Here is a 9,881-nt window from a genome sequence, read left to right as displayed (position 1 = left end):
ATTTATCAGTCCCAACAGTCAGATGGAACTGGGTATGGAACAGCGATTAGGAAGGTCTCTCACGCCACACTTGGACTAAAACAAAGTTTAAAGCATGTCACAAGAAAATAATCCTTGCCGCGCAGTACAAGGGCTTACGGTTGCCTCACTGAAGGATATGTCCCTTGGGTAAACAAACCACGAATGGGTAGCCGGATCCCATTTTAATTTTCACAATGAGACTTAAAGCTTACGTTTTAGTATCAAAGATTTCCGCACATATTTCAGTTTATTGTACAAATATACTGTGTTACAAATCAGCGGGAGAGTGTGCCTGGCGTACTAATATTGTGCTCTAATCCAGAGCTGCCTTGATTGCTGGCTCTTTGACACCTATTTTCACAGTTTTGCTACTTATTCACACACATGCTCAGCAATTCTTAAACTTTTGAAGTTGAAATGTCTTTGAGAACATGCAGAGACTCACTATAAAACACGTAAATTATTGGCACCGATTAAAATGTTCTAAATCTGAATTCTCTAGAGCTCAGACGATAGGGATACATAATAATTTACACGGAAAATATTACAGAGACTGGTTACAAAGATGCACACACAAAATATCTCCACGTGAGACCATGAGACATGGCAGGAAGTGCAAAATAGCCCCGTTGAAAAGCTGAGGTGCAATAAGTACACCGGAATAGTTCTATCAACATTAAGGGGCCCAAAACTTCAACATCCACAGTGCTTATCAAGGCTGTCATTCATACGTCAGACTGCGAGCAACTGTGTCTAACTACCTGATCGACGAAACCACCAACTGGGAAGCCTACTCAGGGACCGGATCACTGATGTATCAGTGACCCGGTGTGATACGGATGTATCACAAAGTAGGTAGTACTTTGAAAGTACCCCGAGGTATCACAAAGTAGGTACTTGATTGAAAAATACAATTATTTTATTTGTATTTTCACAAGCATTGTTTTGGAAATGTAATTGCTTACGTTGAAGACTAACATTTTCCCTGTAGAACCTTGAAATTTTGTGTACTTATAAAGTTAAATATATTTACACACACACACACACACACACACACACACACACACACACACACACACACACACACACACACATACACACACATACACACACACACACACACACACACATGTGATGGAGAAGATCGTGAGAAAAAACCTGGTAACACATCTGGAGAGAAGGGACTTCGTGACAAATCGCCAACATGGATTCAGGGAGGGTAAATCTTGCCTTACAGGCTTGATAGAATTCTACGATCAGGTGACACAGATTAAGCAAGAAAGAGAGGGCTGGGCGGACTGCATTTTCTTGGATTGTCGGAAAGCCTTTGACACAGTACCGCATAAGAGGCTGGTACATAAGCTGGAGAGACAGGCAGGTGTAGCTGGTAAGGTGCTCCAGTGGATAAGGGAGTATCTAAGCAATAGGAAGCAGAGAGTTACGGTGAGGGGTGAGACCTCCGATTGGCGTGAAGTCACCAGTGGAGTCCCACAGGGCTCTGTACTCGGTCATATCTTGTTTCTGATATATGTAAATGATCTCCCGGAGGGTATCGATTCATTTCTCTCAATGTTTGCGGACGATGCTAAAATTATGAGAAGGATTAAAACAGAAGAGGACTGTTTGAGGCTTCAAGAAGACCTAGACAAGCTGAAGGAATGGTCGAACAAATGGTTGTTAGAGTTTAACCCAACCAAATGTAATGTAATGAAGATAGGTGTAGGGAGCAGGAGGCCAGATACAAGGTATCATCTGGGAGAGGAAATTCTTCAGGAGTCAGAGAAGGAAAAAGACTTGGGGGTTGATATCACGCCAGACCTGTCTCCTGCAGCACATATCAAGCGGATAACATCAGCGGCATATGCCAGGCTGGCCAACATACGAACGGCATTCAGAAATTTGTGTAAAGAATCATTCAGAACTTTTTATACCACATATGTCAGGCCAATCCTGGAGTATGCAGCCCCAGCATGGAGTCCATATCTAGTCAAGGATAAGACTAAACTGGAAAAGGTTCAAAGGTTTGCCACCAGACTAGTACCCGAGCTGAGAGGTATGAGCTACGAGGAGAGACTACGGGAATTAAACCTCACTTCGCTGGAAGACAGAAGAGTTAGGGGGGACATGATCACCACATTCAAGATTCTGAAGGGGTAGATAGGGTAGATAGGGTAGATAAAGACAGTCTATTTAACACAAGGGGAACACGCACAAGGGGACACAGGTGGAAACTGAGTGCCCAAATGAGCCACAGAGATATTAGAAAGAACTTTTTTAGTGTCAGAGTGGTTGACAAATGGAATGCATTAGGGGGTGATGTGGTGGAGGGTGACTCCATACACAGTTTCAAGTGTAGATATGACAGAGCCCGATAGGCTCAGGAATCTGTACACCTGTTGATTGACGGTTGAGAGGCGGGACCAAAGAGCCGGAGCTCAACCCCCGCAAACACAACTAGGTGAGTACAACTAGGTGAGTACACACACACACACACACACATACACACACACACACACACACACACACACACACACACACACACACACACACACACACACACACACACACACACACACACACACACATACACACACACACATACACACACACACATACACACACACACACATACACACACACATACACACACACACACACACACACACACACACACACACACACACACACACACACACACACACATACACATACACATACACACACACACACACACACACACACACACACACACACACCAAAAGAATAGGGGTGGTAGGAGAAGAAAATATCAAAGTGTTCAGTGAGGATCCACAAGGTCTTCTCTGAGTACTCATTATTTTCTTCTCCGAGGCTATGGGTCCCTCCACTTGCACCAGAAGTGGTACCCCTTTTTAGGTTTATTAAAATTGATATTTCTTTTATATAAAATACTATATCATCTATATTTTTTTCTGGGTTTGTTAACCTTACTTGGCAGAAGCAAATAGTATATTCAAATATTGTTTTTGTCCTTGTACATGAATCAGGACGAGCTCATTCCTGATGCCCGTTCACTTCCTGATGCCCGTTCACTTCCTCATTGTCATCAGGAATTCGCGAGAAAATCCTCTTGCGTGTTGATCAAGCGAAAAGTCGACAGTGAACTCGGGAGTGTCTTTTTTGTTCACATTTTGTTTACTAGTTTTTTCATGGGTAAGCAACGTTGTATATTTATTCTCAAGTGTTTTTATTCTGTTTTTGTTTGCGGTGGACTTGTTGACCAGACCACCAACCAGGAGGCCTGGTTGACCAGACCACCAACCAGGAGGCCTGGTTGACCAGACTACCAATCAGGAGGCCTGGTCAGATCCCGGGCCGCGAGGTCATTGTCCCTCGGAGCCACTTCTAGGTAATCACACTTGGACGTTAAAACAAAAGTGTCTTTGTAAATGTATTTATGACCAAACGACATTAAAATGTCTCTGGCATGAATATATTTTACTATGAAGCATATACCGACACTAAACTAAATACCTTTATAAAGAGAAACATTAATAAAATAATGTAATGTATGACGGTGTGTCCACTCGCAGGATGAGTTGAGCTGCTCAATAAACTCGCCCATCGGGGCAAAACCTATTAATAAAAGAAAAAATACTGTTGTCAAAAACATAAAATCATAACAGAAATTGCATTATATCATTAATGGATACAAGAGAGAAAGAAGAGAAATGACGAATTATAAAGCATCTTTCAATAGTTTAATATTAAGGCCGGTGTGTAGGTACATCAGTCGTATCTTCATCAGGGGCACGACTTTCATTTCATGGAAGCGTGCTCTGGGTGGCGCCATACACCCGCCCATACTGGAGTGAAAGATACGGAAGGAAGTGCAGAATAGTGTGTCAGAGGTCCACAGCTGTTCAATACTTTCCCAGCATGCATTAGTAATATTGCCGGAGCAAAGGTGAAGTTTTTCAAAATTGAATTAGAAATGTTACTGGAAGAAGTGTCGAACCCACCACGTTATAGTGCATATGTGACCCTGTACATATATGCAGGGTGTATAGTCTTGTTTGACCAGTCCAGTAACCAGGAGGCCTGGTCGGAGACCGGGTCGCGGGGAGGTTGAGCCCCGAAATCATCGTAAGGTAACCTGTACTACATATTTATCCAAGCTACCGCTTCCTGGACCAAGTTATCACAAGTGGAGCCTGGCACTAGGCAGGGCTCGTGGAGTAGAAAACCTCCCGGAACCCTCTGCGGACATGCTCCTTGCATACACACAAGCAAAGATTACAGAGACAAATGTTATGTGGGCTCTAGGTATGCGAGCTGTGACAGGAAAGTATAAGTGCTGTTACACGGTGCTGCTCGAAGTTTGGCGTATGAAATACAGGTTAATTATTGTGGCTCAGGTACCCACAATAAACTAGCCACCTACGAGTCATAAATACTCACACTCCGCCCAAGTAAAACAGAAACAAGCAACACTTAGTGGGCCAGCCAGAGGCTTAGGGCCCGCGCAGGAATATCCCTGCAAAAAAAGAAATCTGGCGGCAACATTCAAAATTAACCTTTGGAGGAGTTTAACAAGTTCCGCTCTGACTACCATGAGCAAAAAGTACTCCAAGAGGCCTAGCGCACACCTGTTAACGAGTTGTTGGTTGCTGGCCAGGAAATGTTGCGTCATTGTTGACACCTCTTATACCTTCTCCCCCCCCCCCTCCCCCCTTACTGACTCTCAGCTTCTTGCCCCGAGGATTACAGTGAGGGGTGAGCGCGGCCTTGAGTGCCGGCGTGCTGGCCACCATCGATCCTTACTAACGACCCAAAAACCTTTCACGATTTTATGATTTGGTGAATAAGAATTAGTTACGGTCAATAGACGAGTGAATTTCGCTTTGTTTTGCTGTTAATTGTATCCGGTGGTAAATGTTCATGCTCGCGTCTAACGTTTTCGTTCATAAACTTTTCGTGGCTGTTTCTGGCCACTGTCGCCGCTGGTGTTCATGTTCTCGTGGTCCGACCTGCCATTCGCGCACGGAACGTATAATGGCAATTGATCTCATGTTTGTTCCGTGTTACTTAAAGTGAACATACGAGTATCATTTGCTACAAGTTGTATTCAGCGGAGGTTTGTCAACGGACTCTTGGTGCTGTAAGATGTGAATGGCAGCACATATGGTATATTAAACCTAGTAGTTGGCTCCTCTGACAACCAACCATCCACACTGACAACCAACCATCCACACTGACAACCAACCATCCACACTGACAACCAACCATCCACACTGACAACCAACCATCCACACTGACGCCGACCATCCACACTGTGACAACCAACCATCCACGCCGTGGATGGTGTGGATATCTTCCTTCCACAAGGAAGATATCCTCATAATTAACCACTCTGCCAACCAGCACACTTCACCCTTGGCACTGACCAACCCACCAGCACACTTCACCCTTGGCACTGACCGACCCACCAGCACACTTCACCCTTGGCACTGACCAACCAACTTAGCCCAGGCATCCTTTCAGCAAGTCGATGTCTCCTTGCCAACCAATCCCACCGCCCCGTCTTTGGCGCTCCGGCTCCTTGCCTCTCCCTCCCAATCATACACATCACCACAATCTTCACGGTGAATCAGGTTTGATGTCGGGGTCCCAGATTGGGTTGTGGAGGCTGAACAACTTAATTTTGCTCTCCGTTGCCGCACCAACAACATGGAAGGGAAGGCGCTGAGCGCTCAGTGGAGCGTCTGCCTTCATCTTGTCTTGAAGGTGAGAGGGAGGGAGCCTTCCGTGTTATCTTGGTACCTCAGACTCGCAGAGGTTCCTCAAGTCTTGTAAGGTCTTATGTGGGTCCTTTGAGACACGTCGACGCGTATAGCATTCTCAGAACGCATATAGGCTCCTTAGGGCTCGTGCAGGTGTCTCAGTACTCGTGGAGGTTCCTTAGGGCTCGTGCAGGTGTCTCAGTGCTCGTGGAGGTTCCTTAGGGCTCGTGCAGGTGCCTCAGTACTCGTGGAGGCTCCTTAGGGCTCGTGCAGGTGCCTCAGTACTCGTGGAGGCTCCTTAGGGCTCGTGCAGGTGCCTCAGTACTCGTGGAGGTTCCTTAGGGCTCGTGCAGGTGCCTCAGTACTCGTGGAGGTTCCTTAGGGCTTGTGCAGGTGTCTCAGTACTCGTGGAGGTTCCTTAGGGCTCGTGCAGGTGTCTCAGTACTCGTGGAGGCTCCTTAGGGCTCGTGCAGGTGCCTCAGTACTCGTGGAGGCTCCTTAGGGCTCGTGCAGGTGCCTCAGTACTCGTGGAGGTTCCTTAGGGCTCGTGCAGGTGCCTCAGTACTCGTGGAGGTTCCTTAGGGCTCGTGCAGGTGCCTCAGTACTCGTGGAGGTTCCTTAGGGCTCGTGCAGGTGCCTCAGTACTCGTGGAGGCTCCTTAGGGCTCGTGCAGGTGCCTCAGTACTCGTGGAGGCTCCTTAGGGCTCGTGCAGGTGCCTCAGTACTCGTGGAGGTTCCTTAGGGCTCGTGCAGGTGCCTCAGTACTCGTGAAGGTTCCTTAGGGCTCGTGCAGGTGCCTCAGTACTCGTGGAGGTTCCTTAGGGCTCGTGCAGGTGTCTCAGTACTCGTGGAGGTTCCTTAGGGCTCGTGCAGGTGCCTCAGTACTCGTGGAGGTTCCTTAGGGCTCGTGCAGGTGCCTCAGTACTCGTGGAGGTTCCTTAGGGCTCGTGCAGGTGTCTCAGTACTCGTGGAGGTTCCTTAGGGCTCGTGCAGGTGTGTCAGTACTCGTGGAGGTTCCTTAGGGCTCAAGCAGGTGCCTCAGTACTCGTGGAGGTTCCTTAGGGCTCGTGCAGGTGTCTCGGTACTCGTGGAGGTTCCTTAGGGCTCGTGCAGGTGCCTCAGTACTCGTGGAGGTTCCTTAGGGCTCGTGCAGGTGCCTCAGTACTCGTGGAGGTTCCTTAGGGCTCGTGCAGGTGTCTCAGTACTCGTGGAGGTTCCTTAGGGCTCGTGCAGGTGTCTCGGTACTCGTGGAGGTTCCTTAGGGCTCGTGCAGGTGTCTCGGTACTCGTGGAGGTTCCTTAGGGCTCGTGCAGGTGTGTCAGTACTCGTGGAGGTGCATTAGGGCTCGTAGAGGTCAGAACACTTGCAAGTTCCTTAGGACTCGTTGACATACTTTGCTCACATCCTGTGATTAACTTAAATATTCTATGAATCGACTGTGAAGGCTTTAATCTCTGCCTCTGTCGCCATTGTTACTCAGGGGTCTCATTTATCATTATTACTAATGCATGCAGTAAGCCTCTTATTCTGATCACAAATATAATTAGCACAGCGCTTCCACAAACACAACGTCGGTCTCTATCAGGGAGTGCACGCAAACGACATTAATTTCCAAAACCATCATATCAGAGGTATATTCCGTCCTAATATGGGCCTAGAGTGTTAAAACATTATGCCAGTAAATAGGGGCAATAATTTTATGCGTAATTATATGATAATTATATTAATCCGGGCTTGATACACACGTGTGAGGAGGCTTGGCCCGCTTCTCTCTCTGCCTCAGTGTTATCTGCTTGGGTTATCGAGGTGGTTATCTTCATGTTAAGTACATTGTGAACTGTGATAGCTGGAGACGCTTGGAAGTGGAAGTTGTTGTCGAAGAAGTACCAGTTCTCCGCTGTTGGTAGTTGTGGTGGTAGGTGTCGTGTTGGTGGTTGTGGTGGTAGGTGTCGTGTTGGTGGTTGTTGTCGTGATGTGTTGTGGTGATTGTTATCATGTTTGGGGTGGTTGTTGTCGTGATGTGTTGTGGTGATTGTTATCATGTTTGGGGTGGTTGTTGTCGTGATGTGTTGTGGTGATTGTTATCATGTTTGGGGTGGTTGTTGTTGCTGTCCTGGTAGAAAGTGACATATCAACACACACAAACACATACACGAATACACACTGACTGTGCGTGTGTGTGTTCTTACACTCATGGGCAGGTAGCAGGTCTCGTCCAACAAGTGACTGCTAGAGTTAATGCCAGCAAATGAAGAGTAATAACACTGGGAAGGAGGAGAAGCCGGCCAGAGCAACGTACCATTCTGGAAGGGAACTTGCAGTTACCAGACAAGTTAACTGAGTTGTGAATAAACATCTCCGAAAATGTTTGCTGAGGTTGAGGTGCGCACAAACTGGACGTCATCGTTATCTTCACGTGGCAAGGCTGGCAAACTTGAGCTCTGTCTTCCCAAACTTGGATAAGGAATCTTTCAGAACGCCAGATATCACACACGTCAGACCAGTCCATTAGCGTGGAATCCTCGCCTCAAGTTCAGTGGAATGCTAACAGATTGTTACAGGAGCTGAGGGGCAAGAGTTGCGCGGAAATGTTTGCATGAAGTGAATCTCGTGGAAGTGGACAAGTACAGGAATAGAGCGTGATACTTGGGGGGGCTTCGATGGACCCGACAAAAACAAAACTTTAGATACGAAAGAAACCTTGACCAAGGAACATGATAGGGAACTAGACCAAGGAATAAGGGCTGGAACCTAAATCAATAAAAATGTGTGAGAGCTTGATTATGGAACAGGGACTCCCTGGCGGGCTTGGGGAGTACAACTCCCGGAATCCTCTCCTGGTATCTTCTGGGGCTGGATCCTAGTAAAGGAACAGCGGCTGAGACCTGCATCAAGGAACAAAGGAGAGACGTACTGAGGAACGGCCGGGACCAGCAGGACCACGGAACGTGGGAATGACCTGGACCAAGAAACACAGGAACGACCTAGACCAAGGAACACAGCTGAAGGCTTATTGCCACGTAAACAGGAAAAGCGTTCACAGTGTACGGATAGTGCTGGTTTCACACAAATTCGAAACTCCACATGGAAAACCTCAACTACACCAGTTGTGTAAAGGTTGAGAGGCAGGCCCAGGAACTTACGTTCGATCCCCACAAACACAGCTAAGTGAGTACACGTATATCCAGAAATTGCTGAATCGATTGAACATAAATTTCTCAGTTAAGTTATATTTTCATTTTCTGTTGCTGGTTGCTTAATAGAAGCATTATTTGCATCCTGTAATACCTTGACTGATGAGACATAGTTGGACCTATCCCAGGTTTGTTTTAGTGTACCTGAGTGTGTTCTCTCGCCCGTGGTGACCAAGAGTACACACAGCTCTTGTTATATTAATGAATCTTGTTATATTACTGTTGACATTAGCAGCTGCCCAGCCACTTTGGTTGGACTGTAGAGCGACGGTCTCGCTTCCTGCAGGTCTGTGTTCAGTCCCCGACTGTCCAAGTGGTTGGGCACCATTCCTTCCCCTCCTGCCACATGCCAAATCCCTATCCTGATCCCTTCCTATAGAGAGGTTATATAGTCACAATGGCTTGGCGCATTTTCGTGATTATTCCCTTGCTGGAAAGTCATTAGCTCTTGGACCTCGCCTTTCTAAACAGTCTATTTTTACTCTATTATATCTATTGCATATATTTATCTTTAACACACACACACACACACACACACACACACACACACACACACACACACACACACACACACACACACACACTCACACACACACACACACACACACACACACACACACACACACACACACACACACACACACACATCCAGGCCTCCTTTTTGTTAAACACCCCCAGCAAGCAGCTTGTAGTAGCTGTCTAACTCCCAGGTACCTATTTTCTGCTAGGTGAACAGGTGCATCAGGGGTGAAAGACACTGCACATTTGTTTCCGCCTCCGCCGGGAATCGAATCCGGGCCATTAGGACTACGACCCCCAGGCGCTATCTACTCAGCCACGGGGCCCCTTAGTGTGTGTGTGTGTGTTTGTGTACTTGTTGTGCTTGCGGGAGTTGAGCTTCGGC

Source organism: Procambarus clarkii, chromosome 51, assembly GCF_040958095.1.
Source record: "Procambarus clarkii isolate CNS0578487 chromosome 51, FALCON_Pclarkii_2.0, whole genome shotgun sequence".
Lineage (NCBI taxonomy): Eukaryota > Metazoa > Arthropoda > Malacostraca > Decapoda > Cambaridae > Procambarus > Procambarus clarkii.
This window is presented reverse-complemented; position numbering follows the sequence as displayed.